Source organism: Entelurus aequoreus, linkage group LG11 (assembly GCF_033978785.1).
Source record: "Entelurus aequoreus isolate RoL-2023_Sb linkage group LG11, RoL_Eaeq_v1.1, whole genome shotgun sequence".
In the NCBI taxonomy this organism is placed as follows: domain Eukaryota; kingdom Metazoa; phylum Chordata; class Actinopteri; order Syngnathiformes; family Syngnathidae; genus Entelurus; species Entelurus aequoreus.
In genome coordinates this window covers 63,632,520-63,657,382 of record NC_084741.1, presented here as the reverse complement: position 1 = coordinate 63,657,382, position 24,863 = coordinate 63,632,520, and the positions used below count along the sequence as shown (strand labels likewise).

The window sequence follows — 24,863 nt, the reverse complement described above, 5'->3', positions numbered from 1 at the left end:
ATTATCTACTTTCTGCCACCTACTGATATGGAAGGGTATAACATTGTTATACTGCCGAGCTCTAGACAACACAGACACTCAACATCGGCACATTATTTGCGGATTATTACTTCTGGTTTGCAAAAAATATTTTTAACCCAAATAGGTGAAATAACAATCTCCCACGGCACACCAGACTATCTCCTGGCACACCGGTGTGCCGCGGCACAGTGGTTGAAAAACACTGGTCTACATTACATGTAAGGAATTGTACGGAATATGTACTTCACTGTGCAACCTACTAATAAAAGTCTCAATCAATCAATCAATCAAAAAGGGCGGTGCAAACCAACCCTCCTTTTGATTGCAAAACGTTGGCTACCAGTTGTTGAAGCAATATCCAATTCATCTGATTCACTTTTGTTCTCGAGTCCCTGGCATTAGGATCTGGATGTAATGAAGCCCAGTCACAACCACACCAACTTTGCTCCATTTCATCCATTTCACAGTAATTTTGTGCTGTGATATTTCATCTTTTACTTATTTTAATATGCTTCTTTAGAGAGGATATTTTATACAATAAACCAGGGGTCCCCAAACTACGGCCCGCGGGCCACATACGTCCCGCCAACGTCCAAAATCCGGCCCGCGGGAAAAAAAACAAATAACTTTTTTTTTTTACTTGGGACTCGAGACTTTTTTTATTTTATTATTATTATTTTTTAAATCTGTCCTTTCTAGCCCTTCCATCAATTCATTTTCTACCGCTTGTAACTCTCGTGGTCTCTTAGCCGCTCCGGCAAATCATATTGTCTAAAAATACAATTTCCATCGATAACGTGACGTCATCACGCTCGCGCCGCAGTGTCGGGCAAGCGCGCGGAAAGTGTGCGCTATTTCAGTCAATTAGTGCACGAGGAAAATAAATGGCGAAATCGTTGGGGAAAAGTAAAAAAGATTTCAAGTCTGGAGTTTCTAAACATCAGTGACCAAATGACTTTTTTTGGTTCAGTGTAAGGAGAAGGCTGTTTGTCTAATCTGTAAATATATATATATATATATATATATATATATATATATATATATATATATATATATATATATATATATATATATATATATATATATATATATATATATATATATATATATATATATGTGTGTATGTACGTATGTATATTTATGTATGTGTGTGTATGTATGTATCCATCCATCCATTTTCTACCGCTTGTCCCCTTCGGGGTCACAGGGGGTGCCGGAGCCCATCTCAGCTGCATTCGGGCGGAAGGCGGGGTACACCCTGGACAAGTCGCCACCTCATCGCAAGGCCAACACAGATATGTGTCTATATATATATATATATATATATATATATATATATATATATATATATACTGTATATATATATATATATATATATATATATATATATATATATATATATATATATATATATATATATATATATATATATATATATATATATATATATATATATATATATATATATATATTTTATTTTTTTTAAGTTAGGCCCCTGGCCAACATTTTTTAATCCAATGCGGCCCCCGGGTCAAAAAGTTTGGGGACCCCTGCAATAAACGGTCACTTAGAGTACTGCAATGTTTTCCATTTGTTGAGGGTAGTGATGTGCGGATCAATATTGAAATATCGATACCGCCAATACCAGATCTTTATGCTCTAATATTGACACTCAAGTCAACATATTGATACTTTTGATACTTTAGTTCAGGGGTGGCCAAACCTTTTCCATCGAGTGCTTCATACTGAAAATTCAAAGTATTTAAAACATTTTTTTTTTTAATTCGTTAGAACATTTGAGCTTTTTCTCATTACAAATCATATTTGTTTTGCTCTTTTTCTTACATATTTTACAGTTGTTTTACCTCCATTTGAGAATAGAATAAAAATAATTATAATACGATTGTGTAACTGCAGCGATTGTGTGTCAAAAATTCTGCCTGTACCAAAATATTGATGTTAAGTTACCCATTGAACAGTGTTTATTATGGCTGTTGTTACTTTTCAAATCAATTAATAAGTTAATATTAGGTCAAGAGACCATGCCTTAGTTCACTTTGCCAGCAGTAAGTCCAGCCTGCTCATTGTAGATGTTGCACTTTGTCACCAGTCATTATCCTTATAAATTGGCCAAAGAATCTCATACTGCTATTTGCAGATGATGTGGTACTGATGGCTTTATGAACTGTAACCTTAAGCAGTTAATGTTAGTGCGATGTGCATATGTGGATATGTGCATTGCTGTACTTTAGAAACGTGTTGGGACAGCCAGTATAAAATAGCGCAATACAAAATAATTAACATATTCCAGATTTTCGCATTTTTGTTTGGCATATTTGAGTTACCGTATTTTCCGGACCATAGGGCGCACCAGATTATAAGGCGCACTGCCGATGAATGGTCTATCTTCAATCTTTTTTCATATATAATCAATCAATCAAATATATAAGGCGCATTAAAGGAGTCACTTTTTTTTTTTTTCTAAATGTAAAACACTTCCTTGTGGTCTACATAACATGTAATGGTGGTTGTTTGGTCAAAATGTTGCATAGATTATGTTTTACAGATCATCTTCAAGACGCTTTCTGACAGTCGCTTCTGGATGCGCCGTTTTGTGGGCGGTCTTATTTACGTGGCTCACCTTCGGCAGCGTCTTCTCCCCGTCATCTTTGTTGTAGCGGTGTAGCGTGCAAGGACGGGAGTGGAAGACGTGTCAAAAGATGGAGCTAACTGTTTTAATGACATTCAGACTTTACTTAAATCAATAACGGAGCAGCATCTTCTCATCCAGAAACAACACCGGAAATGTGTCCCGTGATAAAATCTCCGACCGGAACTCTAATGAATAAAGTTCCTTGGGTGAATAATGTAATATCACTACACCGGTATGTTTTAGTGCTTTCATCGTGAGTTTACAGACAGATATAAGCAATAACTTTAAACTACTTTATATTAGAAATGGCAACAGCGGAGGATGAATGTCCCATAACAAGAAGATAGAGAAAAAGAAGAAGCTTATCGACTACGGGGTCGTCACGGACTACAAAGGCGGAAGCGCGCAATTTTTCAGGATTAATGCAGATCCCAAATAAAGATCAGCAGGTACCAGAAGGTAAGAAAAGTTGCTTCTGCATAATATTGCGAAACAAAACACCAGATAATATGTCTTACACCAGGGGTCACCAACCTTTTTGAAACCAAGAGCTACTTCTTGGGTACTGATTAATGCGAAGGGCTACCCGTTTGATACACACTTAAATAAATTGCCAGAAATAGCCAATTTGCTCAATTTAACTTCAACTCTATGTTATTATTAATAATTAATAAAATTTACGCTTAATTGAACAGTTTAAAAGAGGAGAAAACATGAAAAAAATGACAATTAAATTTTGAAACATAGTTTATCTTCAATTTCGACTCTTTAAAATTCAAAATTCAACCGAAAAAAAGAAGAGAAAACTAGCTAATTCGAATCTTTTTGAAAAAAATAAAAACAATAATTTATGGAACATCATTAGTAATTTTTCCTGATTAAGATTAATTTTAGAATTTTGATGAGATGTTTTAAATAGGTTAAAATCCAATCTGCACTTTGTTAGAATATACAACAAATTGGACCAAGCTATATTTCTAACAAAGACAAATCATTATTTCTTCTAGATTTTCCAGAACAAAAATTTTAAAATAAATTTAAAAGACTTTGAAATAAGATTTAAATTTAAATCTACAGATTTTCTAGATTTGCCAGAATATTTTTTTTTGAATTTTAAACATGATAAGTTTGAAGAAATATTTCACAAATATTCTTCGTCGAAAAAACAGAAGCTAAAATGAAGAATTAAATTAAAATTTATTTATTATTCTTTACAATAAAAACAATTAATTTACTTGAACATTGATTTAAATTGTCAGGAAAGAACAGGAAGGAATTTAAAAGGTAAAAGGTATATGTGTTTAAAAATCCTAAAATCATTTTTAAGGTTGTATTTTATCTCTAAAATTGTCTTTCTGAAAGTTATAAGAAGCAAAGTAAAAAAAAAGAAGAATTTATTCAAACAAGTGAAGACCAAGTCTTTAAAATATTTTCTTGGATTTTCAAATTCTATTTGAGTTTTGTCTCTCTTAGAATTAAAAATGTCGAGCAAAGCGAGACCAGCTTGCTAGTAAATAAATACAATTTAAAAAATAGAGGCAGCTCACTGGTAAGTGCTGCTATTTGAGCTATTTTTTACAACAGGCCAGCGGGCTACTCATCTGGTCCTTACGGGCACCAGGTTGGTGACCCCTGTCTTACACAAACCATAATAATACTCGTATGTTGAAGCACATCAAGCGGTGCGGCTTAGTACTTCACCAAAGTCGTCCTAAAACATTTTGATAGATTTTTGAGCGCCGTGTGTAATGTTCTATATTTTCAATGGAACATATACAATGTTGCATTCACTGCAGTTATCTCTAAATGCTCTTAGCAGCGATCAGTAATCAAAACATAATAATGATACATAATCATTTAAGATTAAAATAATGGGTTACAATTCACGGATCAAAAACATGCAGCCTTCAGATTGAACAAAATTAACGATATATCCAGGAATATTTATATCTTCTCAGTTTAGTCACAGGCAATAAACTAATAATAAGCTCATCATATTCAAGGCAACCAAATGTGACACCTCATTCCAAAGCTTCATCCCTGGAGAAGCGTTTGAGCAAGTGTGTGTCTGTGTGCAATACAGATAGGGGAAATGGTTCCAGGGAGGCTACACTTGAGAGCTGCCGTTTACTTTTGTCCTTCATCATCAAGCATTATTCTTTTAACATCCCCTCTATTTGCGCTATCCTACAAGTCACACAAGCACTCAAAAACAATGAGAGTTTTTTTTTTTCCCATAATGGAATGGCTGCAAAAGGTTGGACCAAAAGTCATATTTATTATCTGCCATCGTATTCATTTCTATGCTAATGAGAAACTTGTTACAGACGAATACATTCTCAGTCCCTCAAATAGAAATAAAAGGGTTATCACATATTGTTTGTTTTTGAGGCCTGCCCTTAAATGAGAGAAGACATATCCAACTATGTGCAATTCCCGAGCGATATTCCCATAAATGACAATGAACACCAAAAAGCACAATGCAAATACTAACCTGTATCTTCTGCCGACTTCAATTCAGTTTGAATTATTTTCAGCCCCGGGATGTTACATTTGATAAAAAAAATATGAAAAGAGAGGAGACTAAGGGCTTGATTTACTAAGATCCAAATACCACGTGCTAAACAGCGTGTGCAATCTATAAAATAGCGTGGGTGTGTTGCGTGTGCTTTACTAACCCTGCATGAGCAATTGAAAAGTGGTGCAGATCGCCTTAGATGAGGATTTTGTGGGTACAATAAGAGACACCTCACCATGGAGACACTCATTTACTGCACATTCCTGTGATTATGCTCCGACCTACCAAATTTAGAGTGTTTACAAAGTACAAAGAAGAAGAATCATGATAAACATTCTGAATTTATTTCATCCATCCATTCATTTCAAGATAATTTTACTCATTTCACCATATGAAATATAACTTACTTCACCAATTATTATTTATTTATTTTTATTGTTATTACTTATGGAGTGTGTTGTGAATAAATTGAGAATAGGAAGTGAACAAAAGTTTTAGCAACTGCTACGTAAAGGAAAAAGGGGTAGGATTAAATAAGCTCTGCTCTTCCTACTCCTTTTCAAACATGTTGAATAGAGAAACTGGAAGTTGTGCTGTATCATGTTGTATGCATGCATGTTCCAAATAAACTCAAACTCAAACCTGTGGTGTTTTGCTATGTTTTCAAACAAGCAGGAGACATGTACCACTTTTTATGGGCATTTTAGAAGCAGTCCTTCAGTGCATCTCCAATTAAACCACTTTTTAATTATTAACATTTTTTTCATATAAGAAATATTTGGACAATATGCGAAAATAACAACTGTCACTAAAAAAAAACACCGTAGGACACCAAAATGCATCAATGGAAGCTTGTAACATCAACGTAAGGTAGCATAGTAGAAATGATCCGGATCAGCCCCAAAATGTAATGACTTATTCCTTAACTCATTTTTGACATTTCAGTTTCATGAAAATCTACTCCAAACTTTTTGAGTAATTTTGCTAACAAAGACGCAAACCAACAGCAACGATTAAACTGTATGTGTATTTCTACATTTTGTTCAAACGTTTTTAAAATGAAGAATGAAAACACCAAAATGCAGTCCTTTACCATAACTTTTTGCTACGTCTCCTTCAACAGACTGCAATGTGTGTTTTCTTTACAGTAAATACATCAATGTTTAGCATGTAGTCACCTTTGTTGGGTTGGATTTAACAAAAGCATTTGACACAATCAATCATAGTATCATAATAAACAAATTAGAAAGGTATGGAATCAGAGGGTTGGTCTTGAACTGGGTTAGAAGCTACTTAACCAACAGGAAGCAATACGTGAAGAGAGGCGAACACAATTCTACAGAGCTGAAAACATTTTGTGGCGTACCTCAGGGATCAATGCTGGGACCAAAATTGTTCAATCTTTATATAAGCAACTTTTGTAAAGTTACAGAGGACGTACAGTTAGTATTATTTGCGAATGATACAACTTCATTTTGTTCAGGGGAGAACCCACAGAAGCTAATACGAATAATAACTGAAGAAATTATTTGAATTAAAAAGATGGTTTGACAACAACAGACTATCTTCGAATAACTAAAATAATGCTATTTGGTAACAGTAGAAGTGAAAGTCAAACACAAATACAGATAGACGGAGTAGATATTGAAAGGGTAAAATAAAACACATTTTTGGGTGTAATAATAGATGATAAAATGAATGGGAAACCTCATGTAAAAAAATATACAACATAAAGTAGCAAGAAACACGTCAATAATGAATAAAGCAAAACATGTTCTAGACCAAAAATCACTTCATATTCTCTACTGCTCACTAGTGTTACCATATCTGAGTTATTGTGGAGAAATATGGGGAAACAACTACAAAAGTGGGCTTCATTCACTAACTGTGTTACAAAAAAGATCAGTTAGAATAATACATCATGTTGGATATAGAGAACATACAAACCCTTTATTTATTAAATCATAATTATTGAAATTCAACAATTTGGTGCATTTGCAAACAGCTAAAATGATTTACAAAGCATACCATAACCTGCTACCTGCCAAGGCGGGGACTATGGTGTGGTTTGTTTTCCCGTGGTGCAAAGCGACTTGACCGTACACGACGTGAAGGTAAGGACATGTTTAATATTTTAACTCAAAAAGCTCCAAAAGCAGTGGAGGCTCCTCCATAGAGGTGGAGGAGGCCTGGCCTCCCCAATAATTTGAGAGAAGAGAGAGATTTAAAAAAAACAATAAATATATTTATTTTATTTATTTATTTTAACAAAAAACATATTTTTTATTTTTTATATTCATATTATTTTAGTTTTGTTCATAAATCTAAATGTTCCAATGGCTAAAACCCAATATTGCAATTGTAAAGCAACAGGCCAGATTTCCCTATCAGTTTGTATTAAGGGAGGCCAGGCCTCCCCTAGGAAATTAGCTTCTCATAGAAGTCAATGTAATGCATGCTTTTTCATGCCAATATGTGATTGGCCAGATCACTGAAAATGGGTGGGCAACGGAGGCCTGGCCTCACCATGCATTGTGTCCAGGGCTGAAAGATTGACATTTTGTTCGTCCAATCACATGCTACTGGTTCATTTGGAATCAATCCTTTCCTTTCCTAATCAACACAGAAGCCATTTTGAGAATTCGCCAGCCACTTCAGTCAAACAAACACTCGCCATAGTGGCTACGAGTGTCCTATCAACTTGTTGAAGGGAAACAAAAAGCAGAGACAAGACCGTTTTTGCAATCAACGTTACAGTTTTTTTTTAATCTGGGGATGGATGGCTGAGTTGGACACGTTCTGGATCCACACGACCTGTGAGTATTCTCACTACTTTGCTCTCAAGAAATTGCAGTACAATCTGAATTACTTTTTGGATGAACTGGGTGTCTACCAGTGTTACACCACTAGTTCTCAGTAGTAATAACACTCCCTTTCATGTCTCTCAGTAGATGAAGCCAGCTGCAACCCGTAGAGTGGAGTCGTGGAGAGAGCCCCTCGCCCCTCAGCTAAACCAGAGGTGGGTTGAAATCTCTACCAGTGTTATACCACTAGTTCTCAGTAGTAATAGCAGTGTTACACCACTAGTTCTCAGTAGTAATAACACAACATTTCATGTCCTGTATTTCTCAGTAAATGAAGCCAGCACCAACCTGTGGAGTGGAGTCCAGGAGAGAGCATGCCGCCCCTCAGCTAAACCAGATGTGAGTTGAACTAATTAGATGTCTCTACCAGTGTTACACCACTAGTTCTCAGTAGTAATAACACTCCATTTTGTCTGTGTTTCTCAGCAGATAAAGCCAACTGGAACCATATTTTTACATATTTTATATTAAATATATTGAATAAAACTACATATGATAAAGAAAGTGTTATCTTATCTTTTTTATATGCTAAACTTGATTAAATTGGTGATTACATGTTGAAGCTGTAGAAGAATGAAAAATGTAAGCTAAACAAAATTGTTTTTAACTACATAATTAAAATTCCTGCCTTTTACACATGTTCACTTGGCGTTTATATAACATCCAAATGTCATTTCTCAGCTTAATTATCAGGCAGGCTCATAGACTTACAGCAATGTAATTTCTTCAGGAAGGCACAAGGCTAAGCTCTGCACAATGAATTGCATCAGCAAGAACTTTCTGACTGTAGCTTACACTCCAAATAGTATGCCTTTGGCCAGCACAAAGACAGATAAGAGAACAGGGAACATTCCATCGCGAGTGAAGTGAGCAAGCGGAAAAAAATGGCCTCCTCAATTCTGGAAGTCACCAGCCTCCACTGTCCAAAAGGTATAAACAAAAGGCGCGCACAAAGGTGGAGAACAAACTTGACTAATGAAACAAAACTTGCAAACTATGGCATGAATAAAGAAAACTTACTTGGAATGGGAAAAGAGCATGAAAAAGAGCAGCATGGATCATCAGCATGAATAACAAGGGTGTGTAGAGGGTGATGTCGCCATGCTGACTTCCTGGCAACTATCGGTTTAAATAATAGTGACATGATTAGTGAAAACAGGTGCGTGACTCAAAATGTGAAACAGGTGAAAATCAAATTTAAAACATTTGTATGCTCGTACAACACTTAAAACCTTTAGCATATCTGTATGTGGAATTAAATGATAGAATGAATTAACCAAAGGAATCAAACAAAGCACCAATATGATTCCGTTTAAGAGATTGTTCAAACTAAAAGTGTTCACAAGGTACACAGAACAAGAATTATGATGAACATCTTGAACCCTTTAATTTCTTAATTTTTTTTAGATAAAGATTATGTATGTATTTAATAGTTGTTTACTTACTGTGGTATATTATTTATTTGTTCACTGTTCTGTTACAGAGAACAAGGGCATTGGAAAAAATTGCTATGGTATGAAAAGGGGTAGGATTAAATAAGCTATGCTTCTTTCTACTCCTTTTCGGACGTACTGTGATGAAACAACCGGCAATATGTGATGCGTTACATCGTATTGTATGCATGTTCCAAATAAACTGAAACTGAAACTGAACTGAACTGAACTGCATGTTTAATCATGAAATTGGATTTCCACCATGTTTCATCTCCACCACCAGATAGGAAGTCTCCTTCACATTGGAAGTATCAAGTTTTGCACACTCAACTTATTCAAAGCTGCGCTCATAAAAGCTTTCCACTTCCTGCTGGTACGCGTTAGTGCCGCTGGCGGATCTTTTTGTTCGCATTAAAATATAATTGCACTTAAATCCGGCTTACCTTTGGTCATATTAGTGTCACCAGAATTATTATAAATTAACAACATACACCACTCTACACTTTTGTAACGTCTGATGCAAAAAAAATATTACTATTTATGGAGCCAATTACAAGCATTCAGTCTCCAGTATCCTTCTCATGCAACAACAAAAAAAGATAAACCATAACTTAGATGCATATTGAGCTCTGCTGGCAATTGACTGAAAACTCAGACTATTTTCCTAATGAATTATTTGAATACCAAATACATAAAGGCTTAAATTTCCTCCCAATGTTGTCAGTTATGAAGCTTTTGTGTGTGCAACAAAGCAGAGACCACCAACCTGTGTCACTAAGGAGCCATTTATTTCTCTGGAAGGGGAAAACATCTGTTCCCTATTGAGGAGCCTGTCAGATGAAAAATAGGGGCTTTTCACATAATAATCCTGGCTATGATGTTGAAATCAGGTCCATCTTAGAGGAACTAGATTGTGGTACTTCAGAGTTTATTTACCTCACTGGCACTCATCGAGGGCGGACGCTCCCTTTCCCTCTCCCTTATCTCTCCTGCTTGCTTCTTTGTTTTGTCTTCTCTTAACTTTCGTGTTGCTTCTTTTTGCACTGCTCTCCAAATGTAAACAATGGAACTGATTAACTGGCCTCTCAACGAAATTGACAAGATCTTAAAGTTAAGTTAAAGTACCAATGATTGTCACACACACACACTAGGTGTGGTGAAATTTGTCCTCTGCATTTGACCCATCCCCTTGTTCCACCCCCTGGGAGGTGAGGGGAGCAGTGAGCAGCAGCGGTGGCCGCGCCCGGGAATAATTTTTGGTGACTTAACCCCCAATTCCAACCCTTGAAGCTGAGTGCCAAGCAGGGAGGTAATGGGTCCCATTTTTATAGTGTCTGGTATGACTCGGCCGGGGTTTGAACTCACGACCTACCGATCTCAGGGCGGACACTCTAACCACGGTTGTTGCTGGACACACGACCATAGGGTGCTTCGCGGCCCGAGCACCCACGGACAATGCCGAGCACCCACGTGGGATTGACGGCAACTTTCAATCTTTACAACAATCTTTTATAAAATCAATCATGTTGTTATTAACTTTGTGGCGAGTTTGGTCCGTTTTGCATAATAAATAATTCACAAATTGTGTAGTCTATAATTAAGAAAGCCTGACCAAGATTCATTGTGCCCAAAAATTAACCAGTGACTTTGAACACTTTGTGCATCAGCAAATGGAAAGGCATACTTACTCAACATCCATACATGTCACACTAAGGGTGGCAGTATGAACAATGCCAACACTGTCATAAACATGTGCCATATAGTGACACCACACTAAACAACAACGACAAACACATTTTGGAAGAATTTTTGCAACAACGCTACAATATAAACAAACGCCATTGGTGGATCTACACCAAACATCCACTGTAATGATACCACATACAATAGCGTATCTAGTCGATACTACTATGATTACATTGATATTTTTTAACATGACAAAATCTTCTTTCGTTTTTTTTAAAATGTATATTATGTTTATAAACTCAGGAAAAATGTCCCTGGACTTTGAATAGGACCAATGTATGATCCTGTAAGTACTTGGTATCGGATTGATACCCAAATGTGTGGTATCATCCAAAACTAATGTAAAGTATCAAACAACAGAAGAATAGGTGAGTATTACATTTTAACAGAAATGTGTGAAACAGAAAATAATCAGATTGGGGCGGTATAGCTCGGTTGGTAGAGCGGCCGTGCCAGCAACTTGAGGGTTGCAGGTTCGATCCCCGCTTCCGCCATCCTAGTCACTGCCGTTGTGTCCTTGGGCAAGACACTTTACCCACCTGCTCCCAGTGCCACCCACACTGGTTTGAATGTAACTTAGATATTGGGTTTCACTATGTAAAGCGCTTTGAGTCACTTGAGAAAAAGCGCTATATAAATGTAATTCACTTCACTTCAGATATTAACAGTAAATGAACAAGTAGATTAATAATTCATTTTCTACCACTTGTCCTTAATAATTTTGACAAAATAATAGCATGATAAATGACACAATATATTACTGCATATGTCAGCAGCTAAATTAGGAGCCTTTGTTTGCTTACTTACTACTAAAAGACAAGTTGTCTTGTATGTTCACTATTTTATTTAAGGACAAAATTGCAATAAGAAACATATGTTTAATGTACCATAAGATTTTTTTGTTAAAATAAAGCCAATAATTAAATTTTTTGTGGTTCCATTTATTTAGAAAAGTACTGAAAAGTACAGACATTTTTTTGGTACCGGTACCAAAATTGTTTTGGTACAAGTACCGGTACCAAAATATTGGTATCGGGACAACACTAATACACACACCACTGCTTATGCACACGACGGCGTCTTGGGAGAAGAGGGGTGACGTGTTGAAGATATCTACCTATTGGGAACCATGATAACAGGACACCTGCTGATTGGAGTAAGCGTTGTCAAATTGGAAGAGTCATCCCCCACTTTGGACGAGGGGGAGTTTTCAAGCCCCACCTGCCCCCATCGCCCCAATAGAACGCTAATGCCAAGCTTAACATTTTCAAATTTATTGAACATCAAGTAACATCAAGTTGTATACATTCAAACTCAATAACATAAAATAACATCAAGTTCAATAATAAATAAAATAACTGTGCAGCTGTGGTATAACTTGCATCAAGTTCAATAATAAATAAAACAAAAGTGTTATAACTTGCATCAAGTTCAATAATAAATCAAAAAAAGTGTTATAAATTGCGTCAAGTTCAATAATAAATCAAATAAAAGTATTATAACTTGCATCAAGTTCAATAATAAATCAAATAAAAGTGTTATAACTTGCATCAAGTTTAATAATAAATCAAATAAAAGTGCCACTTTGCAATCTTTGCGAAAAAAAAGGAGGAGCTATGCATTTGGCAAGACAGGGTGTGAACATGAGTTTTACAGTACTCCAGCATTAGTGGCTGCAATGAGCCTGTTTTGCACTGCACAGCTTTTCAAATCGGGGTTGCAGGCTTGACACTGCCACTCTTAAGTCATGCTCAATGACATTCAGCTGAGACCTGTACTTCGTTTTGAGTGAAGCAACAGCTGAAAAGCCTATCTCACACAGATAAGATGTGGCAAAGGGGAGAAGAATGGACACAGCTCTCTGCCCGATGAGTGGATATTGATTAGCCTGCTACCCATCCGCGCGAAAGTTTGTTCCCCCATTAGTTACTGTTGCTATGTCTGTCAAACTTTCGCTCCTACCTAGAAATTTAAAGCCTACAGGAAAAATAAGTAATTTACATTTATTTATAGAGCGGATTTCACAGACAGAATCACAAAGTGATTTACAGTGTGTATAGAAAATGAAAGTATAGTAAAAAAAAAAAAAATCTAAGAATATAATAATAAAAAAAAAATGTAAAGTGACATTTCCTCCTGTTCCTCGCGCCCCACCTGTCATGTCTCTATTCCCCACCAGTGGGGCGCACCCCACACTTTGAGAAACGCTGCCATAAATGATTGGAGGATGCGAGCAGAACTGTGGGCACTCAGACGTTTGTGATTTGGACTATATCGTGAACTTGGCGACATCTTGGAGACACCGTCTGCTCTGATGGTGAAATATGATGACTTTAGGACCAGAAATAGACAATTAGAGTGAAAAGTTGAACCGTTCTAATCTGGATTGTTATCCCTGGCTGCAAGCGACGTGGCAATGTTGTTACTTCGAGACTTTCGCAGAGGACAGTGCAGTGAAGACACAACGAACTTCTTCCCTGTCTCTCATGGACATATACATGTTGTCTGTTGACATTTGTTGGCGGTGTTCTCGCGTTTGCGACAGCCCCAAGGTTGCAAAACAGAGACACGCTGCAGGCTTACACACACCATGAAAAATACACGCCACACACACATATTCCACCCCCCATCCCGCACCTTTAAAGCTTCACCCCCCATGGCATGACAGAAAACGGAGCAGCGTCCCTAATGGGTGGCAGCTTTGGGCTCGCCCCCTCACCCCTTGTTGCAAGTCGGGAGTTCATACTTGCCAATCTTGAGACCTCCGATACCGGGAGGTGGGGGGTGGGGTGGGTGGGGGCGTGGCTGTGGGCGTGGTTAAGAGGGGAATATATTTAAGCTAGAATTCACCAACTCAAGTATTTCATATATATATATCTATATATATATATATACATACATATATATATATATATATATATATATATATATATATATATATATATATATATATATATATATATGTATATATATATATATATATATATATATATATATATATATAGATATGTATGTATGAAATACTTGACTTTCAGTGAATTCTAGCTATATATATATATATATTTTGTTATACATATAAATAAAAGAAATACTTGAATTTCAGTGTTCTGGAGGCTATCCATTAGATGGCAGTATTGTCTTGTTTAAGAGTGTCACAACATTGCTGTTTACGGCAGACGAACTGCTTTACGGTAGACTAAACGTGACTGCTGTTGTTGTGTGTTGTTACCGCGCTGGGAGTACGTTAATGAAACTGCCTAACAATAAACCCACATAAGAAACCAAGAACTCGCCCTCGATCATTCTACAGTTATGACGTCATTGGGCAGGCAAGCTGTTTATAGTGTGGGAAAGCGGACGTGAGAACAGGCTGTCTCCACTCAGGTCCGCATTGAGCTGGAGGGGGCGTGACCTCCAGCTCCGGCTGAATACCGGGAGTTTGTCGGGAGAAAATTTTTGCCGGGAGGTTATCGGGAGAGGCGCTGAATACCGGGAGTCTCCCGGTAAAAACGGGATGGTTGGCAAGTATGCTGGAGTTGTATGTCGTAATATGTACTGTATATGTGCTTTGCTATCAACGTTTTTTTTCTCACTTCAGATCGACTATCTTTTACTCAACAACTTTAGTAAGTTGAACTGTAGGATGAATGTGCAGCTGTACCTGATGTAGTGACCGGTGAATCTAGATATTATTATTTAATGTGTCTGGCCAAAAAAAAATATAGAGGTTATGTTCATCTTCAACATGTAGTTCAACACTGCATATTTTTAAAAGATACATTCGGATACTTTTGGAGCAGGTGGGGTGTGGAGGGTTTCATTTGCATCCAAAGGGAACACTTCGGTCACGATGGAAAGCGTTGCTTGCAGCGAGACCCCAAGGATGCAGAACGTAGGTAGAAGGAAATTTAATTTCAAAGTAAAGGTAAGTGCAGCTAGGGAGTGCACACGAACACACTCTTTGCAGACCGTATGCAAATGTGACTGTGGAGCAAAATTTCTACCAGCCCATGTTACATATGATCAGTGTTGGGACTAACGCGTTACAGAGTAACGCGTTAATGTAACGTCGTTAGTTTCGGCGGTAACTAGTAATCTAACGCGTTATTTTTTATATTCAGTAACTCAGTTACCGTTACTACATCAATCAATCAATCAATGTTTATTTATATAGCCCTAAATCACATGATGCGTTACTGCGTTAATCATGACCAGTGTTGGGACTAACGCGTTACAAAGTAACGCGTTACTGTAACGCCGTTAGTTTCGGCGGTAACTAGTAATCTAACGCGTTATTTTTTTATATTCAGTAACTCAGTTACCGTTACTACATGATGCGTTACTGCGTTATTTTACGTTATTTTTTATGTAGTATCGGCTAGAAACAGATGCGCTGCGGTGTCTTTCTTCTGAATCTTCCTCTGTCACAAGCCGGAGAGAAAAAAAGAGGCGTGTGTGTGTGTCTGGGTGTGGGTGTGGGGGGGAGGCACACACGTGATCCGCGGTTTGATGTATAAAACAAAACAAAAAGGTTGTTCGCACGCACGTTCAGTCCACACACAGCGTGGTCATGGCGAGCGGAGTAACGGAAGAGCTTGAACGCCCCGCGCCATTTAATCGGTGTGTTTATAGGTGCAGACTCCGTTGTGCAAGACGAGGCTTTTAAACACATACTGAACGTGCTTGAGCCACGTTACGACATCCCGTCGCGCAACCACTTCAGCGATAAGATTGTGCCAGATCTTTATGAGCAGGAGAAGAAAAAAGTTGTGGATGATGAACTATCCCGAGCATCATCTGTTGCACTCATGACAGACTGGTGCACGTCCAGGGAAACTATGTGACGATAAGCGCTCACTTCATTACAGCAGACTGGGAGATGAGAAGACACGCCCCCTCTACGAGAGTCACCTTGCGCAGGTACTGACACAAGCAGTGGAGGAATGGAAGATAAAGATATCCCAGTCACAAGTGATAATGCCAAAAATCAAATAAATGCAGTGAATGAGGCAGGACTTGGACCACAGGTAGGTGCTTTGCACATGTAGTGAATTTGGCAGCACATCTCAGTCAATAGGATGGATCAGGAAGGAGGTTTCCTAGCACAACAGCTGCTCATGTACTTAAGACAAAGCAAGAAATTCTAAAGCTGCATACTCATAAAGCTCATACATGATGTCCCAACGAAGTGGAACTCCACTTATGATATGTTGGAGCAGCAGGCAGCTATATACTCTGCATTGACCCACAACACCCTGAAGAAAAATGTCAAAGACATCATCAACCTGTCTGATGATGATGTGAGAGTGGCAGAGGAGGTCCTCCAGGTGCTTAAACCCCTCAAAAGTGTTACATCTCTACTGAGCACTGAAACTTCACCATCTGTGTCAATGATCCTGCCACTGAAAACAAGGATTCTACCATCCATGACTCCAAGTGTGGAAGACAGCAGCATCACTCCAGATGTCAGGCTTTATTTCACTATCTATGTTTCAAGGAAGATGATGTGCCTTCTTATGTTGCACTTTAACTTGTTTTTTTATTAATGGTCATTGATCCAAGTTTAAAGAAAGGAGAAATGCCTTTTTATGTTGCACTGTTTTTCATTAATGATGTTAAAATAAAAATAAAAATGCATGTCAAGTTGATCAACAGATTGTATTATTCTCCAGTGCAATAACAGTACTGAAATGAAGGCTAAAAGGGCATTATTGGGAGCTTTAAAAAAAAAGAAGAAAAAAAGAAGTAACTAAATAGTTACTTTTCACAGTAACACGTTACTTTTTGATGTAAGTAACTGAGTTAGTAACTGAGTTACTTTTGAAATTAAGTAACTAGTAATTGTAACTAGTTACTGGTTTTCAGTAACTAACCCAACACTGATCATGACTGATTTAATTATCTATCGCAATAACTACTGTATTAGTCATTCACTGATGTAATTGTGTTACAAAAAGAAGACAGTAAATGAGCATATGTATTTGTAAATGCTCTGAAGTGGGAAAGGGGGAAGGATTAAATAAGCTTTGCTTCTTCCTACTCCTTTTCGGATATGATGTAAAGAGAAGTTATATGAAATTATGTGTGATGTATTTTACTGTAAGTGTGTTCCTGTTCGAAATAAACTAAACTCAATCCATCAATACTCTTATTTTTACTCAAGTATTGCTTTCAAGTACTTTTATACCAGACTGCGAGTGGCCCACATAACAAATGTTGCCTTGCATTGTTGTGTTTTATCCCTTTTGTTTTGATGTATAATTTATACACTGCAAAAACTGAAATCTAAGTAAGATCAAATATCTCAAATAAGGGTGATATTTGCTTATTTTCTGTCTGATAAAATAATTCTTCTCACTAAACAGATTTTATGTTAGAGTGTTTCACTTGTTTTAAGTGTTTTGGTCCTAAATTATCTCAGTAAGATATTACAGCTTGTTGCTGAGATTTAATGACCTATATTGAGTAAAATATGCTTGAAAGTAGAATATCAACTGTTGCAAAGCTGTGTCATCAACACTCACAAGTATAAAACCACCTTTTTGAAGTAATCATTTCTTACTTCAAGCATGAAAAAAAAAATCACGATGCCGAGCGCATATCATTATGTCAAGATAATGGCACTAGCATTTACTTAATTTAAGAATATTTTTCAACATATTGAGCAAAAAGGTTTCTTTTTTTTTCTACCAAGAAAAGTGCACTTGTTATTGGTGAGAATATACTTATTTTAAGGTATTTTTGGGTTCATTGAGGTTAGCTAATTTTACTTGTTTTGGAAAGTCCCGACAAGCCGAATTTTCTTGTTCTATTGGCAGATAATTTTGCTTAGTTCAAATAAAATACCCCTTTTTTTTTTTTTTTTTTTTATTGTTTTTGATTTTTTTGCAGTGTACATTGTATAGATTGGGAGACATGTTTAGTTTATTTTGTTATGTTTTGAAAGTAAACTATTTGGTTACCGGTATGTTACAATTTGGGAGTCTTTATTTACCATGAATTGATTAACCTTGACTCCGACTTAAACAAGTTGAAAAACGTATTCGGGTGTTACCATTTAGTGGTCAATTGTACGGAATATGTACTGTACTGCACTGTAAAAAAAAATATCCTATTTTTATGGGTAATTTACTCTAAATGTCTACTGTAATTTTTCTATTTTTTTAAAATAGTTTATAAAACTGTAGAATTGAAGACATTATCTGTAAATAAACAATCCGCCTGTTATTTTAAATAATATGCCAGTAATGACGAACTATGTATATTTCTATTTCTTTTACAGAAAAATACCAAATTAATTATACATAGCATTTTCTGTTTTCTTAAATTACTTTCAAATTCATGTAAAATTACAGTAATTATCTTTCATTAAATATGTAGCTTGTTATATAAAAGTCCATGTTCATACTAACAATCTGTAGAATAAAGGTACTTTTCTGCAGAACTGTTTGCATCGTCACTTTATTAAAGGTGGTTGATCTTAACAATTCAGAAAAAACCTGTAAAATAATGGTATTTTTCTGTGGAACTGCCAGCATTGTCACTTCATTAAAGGTGTTTGATCGTAATAATTTGGAAAAACTCTGTAGAATAAAGGTCTTTTTCTGCAAAACTGTTTGCATCGTCACTTTATTAAAGGTGGTCGATCTTAACAATTCAGAAAAAACCTGTAAAATAATGGTATTTTTCCTGTGGAACTCCCTAGTATTGTCACTTCATTAAAGGTGTTTGATCGTAATAATTTGGAAAAACTCTGTAGAATAAAGGTCTTTTTCTGCAAAACTGTTTGCATCGTCACTTTATTAAAGGTGGTTGATCTAAATAATTTAGTAAAAATCGGTAAAATTACGATATTTTTCCGCAAAACGTTTCATGACAATTTCTGTAAATATAATGTTTTTGATCATTATTTGGTTTACAATGTTTTACTTTAATTTTATGGTTTTCGTTTGGCAGCCATAGCTGCCAGTAGATGACCGTTTTTTTACCGAATTTTTTTTTACAGTGTGTGCAATTTACTAATAAAAGTCTCAATCAATCAAATTCTTACAAAGGGGAATACTATTAAGACCTACATTTCTATTTTGCTTTGCCAAAGTTGCAGATTCATGTTAAAAAAAAAATGGTGGTGTGATTTACAATATTTCTATTTATTGAAGGTTTATTCCTAAAACATGTGTCCTAAATCAACAAATGCCTGCAGGTAAAGCACAACATTATTCCTGTGTACAAGATGCAGTGATGGCACCAGCACACTTCAAGAGCTGCAGCACTCTAAAGCTTTCAGGAGGACTGCATGACAGCCAGTTTTACCATTTGATGGAGCGTTGCTTCACCATTTGTGATTGCCCAGTGTGTGATTGCCTGTCTCTGCTTTCCAGTGCGGTACTAGAGTGTGAATTACCCTCCACTCTGTCATTCCTGCTTCAACTAACCACTTTAAACTGGGAGCTCTGCTGCTCTATTGTTTCCAAACATCTCTAACAAATGGTGAATTTAAAAGAACTCACAAAGTATAATCGTACGAGCGACAATTATTTCCACGGTCTCATGAATTGGATTCCCTTAATCTACTCTGTCCCTGTTCCATCCTGATCGACGTCTTGATCCAGGTGTTCTTCTTTTTCCGCCACCTTCCTGAAGCCAGTTCTAACCTAAATGACTTCAGGCACTGCTGTAGCATTTCAACCTCCAAGCTTGACTGGAAAGGTCAACAAGCTGGTTAAAATGAAGGATAGCACAGATAAAAGTGGCGTAATCTACCCTTCCCATCTTCTCTTTTTACCTTTTGTCCTCGCTCCCCGTTTCCGGCTGTTGTTTCCACATTGCCTTTTCATCATCTGCCGAGGGGCTGTTGGTTTCTCTTTTATTTACAGACATTTCCTCCATGATTTGTATGAGCTTACGTTGTTACAGACACGCATACTCAGTTGTTTACATACATCAGGAGGTGACAATTTGTTTTCCACAAACGAACCACGCGAGAAACAGAACATACAAAACCAGTGAAGTTGGCACGTTGTGTAATTCCTAAATAAAAACAATAGAATGATTTGCAAATCATTTTCAACTTATATTCAATGTAATACACTGCAAAGACAAGATATTTAATGTTCAAACTTTTTTGGCAAATCATTAACTTAGAATTTAATTGCAGGAACACAATGCAGAAAAGTTGGCACAGGGGCATTTTTACCACTGTGTTACATGGCCTTTCCTTTTAATAACACTCAGTAAACGTTTAGGAACTGAGGAGACCAATTTTTGAAGCTTTTCAGGTGGAATTCTTTCCCATTCTTGCTTGATGTACAGTTTAAGTTGTTCAACAGTCCGTAGTCTCCGTTGTGGTATTTTAGGCTTCATATTGCGCCACACATTTTCAATGGGAGACAGGTCAGGACTCCAGGCAGGCCAGTCTAGTACCCGCACTCTTTTACTATGAAGCCACGCTGTTGTATCATGTGGCTTTGCATTGTCTTGCTGAAATAAGCAGGGGCGTCCATGATAACGTTGCTTGGATGGCAATATACAGTATGTTGCTCCAAAACCTGTATGTACCTTTCAGCATTGATGGTGCCTTCCCAGATGTTTAAGTTACCCATGCCTTTGGCACCAATACACCCCCATACCATCACAGATGCAGGCTTTTGAACTTTGCGCCATATAACAATCCGTATGGTTCTTTTCCTCTTTGGTTCAGAGGACACGACGTCCACAGTTTCCAAAAACAATTTGAAATGTGGACAAACCAGACCACAGAACGCTTTTCCACTTTGCTTCAGTCCATCTTAGATGAGCTCGAGCCCAGCGAAACCGCCAACGTTTCTGAGTGTTGTTGATAAATGGCTTTCACTTTGAATAGTAGAGTTTTAACTTGCACTTACAGATGTAGTGATGAACTGTTGTTACTGACAGTGGTTTTCTGAAGTGTTCCTGAGCCCATATGGTGATATCCTTTACACACTGATGTCGCTTTTTGCTGCAGTACCGCCTGAGGGATCGAAAGCCCGTAATATCATCGCTTACAAGCAGTGATTTCTCCAGATTCTCTGAAACTTTTGTTGATATTACAGACCGTAGATGGTGAAATCCCTAGTTCTGCTCTCAAACACTACTAATATAGTAGGGAATAAACTCGATTGCATCACCGAAAGTTTCTCAAACAAATCAAATGTTCAAACAAACATTTTACAAAGTGATTGCTGCAGACACAAGCGTGGTCCGATTGCACTACACAAGATGATGAAAGTGGTATTTTTAAGAGACATTTCCTTTGACGCACTTTCGTTTTTTCTTGACTATTATGAAGCACTTCTTTCAGGACTCTGTTAAAGCTCTTTCCTATTTCTCTATTTGAACGACTGAAACACCCAAGGACAGATTTAGCAATATGGCATTTTCTGCTCAAACTCTACAGTCGCTCTCATTTGTTTTAATGCTACACTCGAGCTGCTTCACCATCATGAATTAAGCCGCAAAAAAGGAAAATGGATGTGACGTCATATGCAACCCTCCTATTGGCAGATGTTGACATGAATGTCCCCCAACGCGGTGCAGCAATACACAAAGGCAGATAAAAGGCTTCTCAATGATGTACATTTCAATTACTTCTTGATCGGGGTTAAATTTGACATCAGTGCCTTTCACATATTTTAGGAAACCAGCCTCCAACTTCCTGAAACTTCATAGTATTCAATGTCAGCCTAATCTTCTTCAATTTGAGTAAATAAAGAACATATTTAATCCAACGGGTGTTGTGAGGAGGCGCTGTTGCCTTCCAAATCAACACAATGAGTCTTCTAGCCAATAAAGCCGTGGATGCGACAAGATTCTCTTTGGATTTACTAAGAGAATATGACAGAAGGGCTACCCTGAATAGCCTGCTCGGACGATTAGATTGAAAATAGACTTTAAAGGCCTACTGAAACCCACTACTACCGACCACGCAGTCTGATAGTTTATATATCAATGATGAAATCTTAACATTGCAGCACATGCCAATACGGCCGGGTTAGATTAGTAAAGTGCCATTTAAAATTTCCCGCGAAATATCCTGCTGAAAACGTCTCGGTATGATGACGTTTGCGCGTGACGTCACGGATTGTAGCGGACATTTTGGGACACCATTGTGGCCAGCTATTAAGTCGTCTGTTTTCATCGCAAAATTCCACAGTATTCTGGACATCTGTGTGGGTGAATCTTTTGCAATTTGTTTAATGAACAATGGAGATAGCAAAGAAGAAATCTGTTGGTGAGAAGCGGTGTATTAGCGGCCGGCTGCAGCAACACAAACACGTAGCGGCTACGTCGTAGCCGGTGTTTCATTGTTTACATTCCCGAACGATGACAGTCAAGCTTTACCATTGGCCTGTGGAGAACTGGGACAACATAGACTCTTACCAGGAGGACTTTGAGTTGGATACGCATGCTTGTGGAGATGGGACAACAGAGACTCTTACCAGGAGGACACGCGCTACCGTGAGTACGCAGCTGCAGCTTCCAAACATTTGATCGATTGCCCGTACGTGCGTGCCGCTATGTGCATGTCACGTACGTAACTTTGGGGAAATATATGTGCTGTATGAACTTTGGGGAAGTGAACGGTACTTTGGGCTGTGGGATTGAGTGTGTTGTGCGGGTGTTTGATTTGTATTGGCGGGTTATATGGACGGGAGGGGGGGAGGTGTTTGTTATGTGGGATTAATTTGTGGTATATTAAATATAAGTCTGGTTGTGTTGTGGCTAATAGAGTATATATATGTCTTGTGTTTATTTACTGTTTTAGTCATTCCCGGCTGAATATCAGGTCCCACCCGCCTCTTACAGCATCTTCCCTATCTGAATCGCTTCCACTGCCCTCTAATCCTTCACTCTCACTTTCCTCATCCACAAATCTTTCATCCTCGCTCAAATTAATGGGGTAATCGTCGCTTTCTCGGTCTGAATCGCTCTCGCTGCTTGTGGCCATGATTGTAAACAATGTGCAAATGTGAGGAGCTCCACGACCTGTGACGTCACGCTACTTCCGGTACAGGCAAGGCTTTTTTATCAGCGACCAAAAGTTGCAAACTTTATCGTCGATGTTCTCTACTAAATCCTTTCAGCAAAAATATGGCAATATCACAAAATAATCAAGTATGACACATAGAATGGATCTGCTATCCCCATTTAAATAAGAAAATCTCATTTCAGTAGGCCTTTAATCCTGAAAAAAAAAAATCAGCATACGTAAAAATGATGTTTGCACTGCAAATCAGGTTAAGTTATGAAGATACATCAGAGTCAAGTAAAGATATGTGTACAGTAAGCTGAACAGACCATAAGTACTGGTAAGATTTAACTGTAACACCAAGGTAACTGTAACACCAAGGGTCGCTCTGTGTGACACTCATCCAAATTTGACAAATGCAATTATTAGGGAGCAGATGAGCAGCAGGACATTGAAAGCCGCATTTGTCACTGCCAGTATCCGAGCAGGCGTCTGATTGCATACTTGATTGAAGAAGATGGCATCTCCCCATTAATGTTGTGTCTTGTTCCTCTACCAAGAGAAGAAAAAGTATGCAGTGAACAAAACACATATCTAAGCGGTAGATTCCATAGTATGTATATATTTTACCAGAGGTGGGTAAAATACCCAACAATTGCGCTTGACTAAGAGTACTAATACTTTAGGGCAGGGGTTGCCAAACTACGGCTCGTGGGCCGGATTCGGACCGTCAGCGTCCAAAATCCAAAGTCCTTTCTAATCCATTTTCTACGACTTGTTACTCTCTGTGTCTCTTAGCCGCTCAGGGAAATAATATTGTCAACAAATGCATTTTCCAATCGATAACGTGAAATCATATATATATATATATATATATATATATATATATATATATATATATACATATTTATATCGGCATTGTTTTTCTGAAATAAGTAGGGGCGTCCATGATAACGTTGCTTGGATGGCAACATATGTTGCTCCAAAACCTGTATGTACCTTTCAGCATTATTGGTGCCTTCACAGTTGTGTAAGTTACCCATGCCTTGGGCACTAATACACCCCCATACCATCACAAATGCTGGCTTTTGAACTTTGCACCTAATAACAATCCGTATGGTTCTTTTTCTCTTTGGTCCGGAGTATACGACGTCCACAGTTTCCAAAAACAATTTGAAATGTGGACTCGTCAGACCACAGAACACTTTTCCACTTTGCATCAGTCCATCTTAGATGAGCTCGAGCCCAGCGAAGCCGCCAGCGTTTCTGGGTGTTGTTGATAAATGGCTTTCACTTTGAACAGTAGAGTTTTAACTTGCACTTGCAGATGTAGTGACGAACTGTTTAGTTAAGTTAAAGTAAAGTACCAATGATTGTCACACACACACACTACTACGTGTGGTGAAAATTGTCCTCTGCATTTGACCCATCCCTTGTTCACCCCCTGGGAGGTGAGGGGAGCAGTGGGCAGCAGTGTGCAGCAGCGGTGCCGCGCCCGGGAATCATTTTTGATGATTGTTGTTATTGACAGTGGTTTACTGAAGTGTTCCTGAGCCCATGTGGTGATATCCTTTACACACTGATGTCGGTTTTTGATGCAGTACCGCCTGAGTGATCGAAGGTTACGGGCATTCAGTGT

General features: G+C 37.6%; 1 long non-coding RNA gene across 1 annotated transcript; it reads left to right on the top strand.

Annotated features, from left to right (window-relative positions):
* The first annotated feature begins 7,895 nt into the window (after positions 1-7,895).
* On the top strand, positions 7,896-8,724 carry LOC133660757 (uncharacterized). Its single transcript, XR_009827883.1, has 4 exons — positions 7,896-8,008; positions 8,141-8,211; positions 8,325-8,395; positions 8,483-8,724. It is a non-coding gene; the product is annotated as an uncharacterized LOC133660757 (long non-coding RNA).
* The last annotated feature ends 16,139 nt before the right edge of the window (positions 8,725-24,863 follow it).